Source organism: Squalius cephalus (genome assembly GCF_949319135.1).
Source record: "Squalius cephalus genome assembly, chromosome: 17".
Lineage (NCBI taxonomy): Eukaryota > Metazoa > Chordata > Actinopteri > Cypriniformes > Leuciscidae > Squalius > Squalius cephalus.
Window position 1 is genome coordinate 23898739 of NC_137138.1, and position 868 is coordinate 23899606.

Below are 868 nucleotides of genomic sequence, written 5' to 3' on the forward strand. Positions count from 1 at the left end.
AGAGATAAGAAATAAACATAGAAGTCATAAACATGCATATGTTCACCAGCAACCCTTGTTGAACTGTACGCAGAACTGTGAACGTAGTGTCCTGTCCTTCCTCTGACGTCATGATTTATTTTGTGTTAACGTTGTCTGGCACTGTGGCACAGTATATTAGAAAACATTATGTGTGTGTGTGTGTGTTAAAAATAAAATAAGAAATAAAATGATACATCAAGTAAGGTTTATTGTTAAAGCCAATCGTCACATTTAGTTGAGTTAGTTTTGAGGACATCTGCTTTTGTACTATTCCTACAGTTTAAAATAAAATCGACATTGTAAATATGCATGCTTAACAAGAAAATACTATTACTTAAATATTTCTCATGTAATTCAATTTGAAACAAGTTTCACAATTCTTTTTAGCTATAGACATTTAAAATTGTTGTGCAGGAAAACAGCCCAAAAATGAATGTTGATGACTCATCCTGCTCTGCACGGATTATTGTCCAATCAGATGCTCTTTTGAATAAGACTGTCCCGCCCCCCTATTTCCCCTGCCATTAACTACCAATAGCAAGTAGCCCTTTGATATGACAAGCACTTGTTTGTGAAGTCTTTAAAGAAAATTTTAATTTGTCAATGGAACAAAGCAAAATTTCATTGTTATTGTCAACTGATCTGGCCCCATATCTGTAACTTGCAGTTTGAGTTGGTCTAAAAATAAAGTTTTTATGAAAACAAAAGCTGATTTTCCCTCCAGTGTGAATGTACTAGCTGTAGCTGGTAAATTTATCTTGTTTAAATGTATTCTATTGAAAACAAGATACTGATTAATGTAGGCTTTTTTTGCTCCTGGTTTGCCCCCTCTTTCACCTCAGCGGAG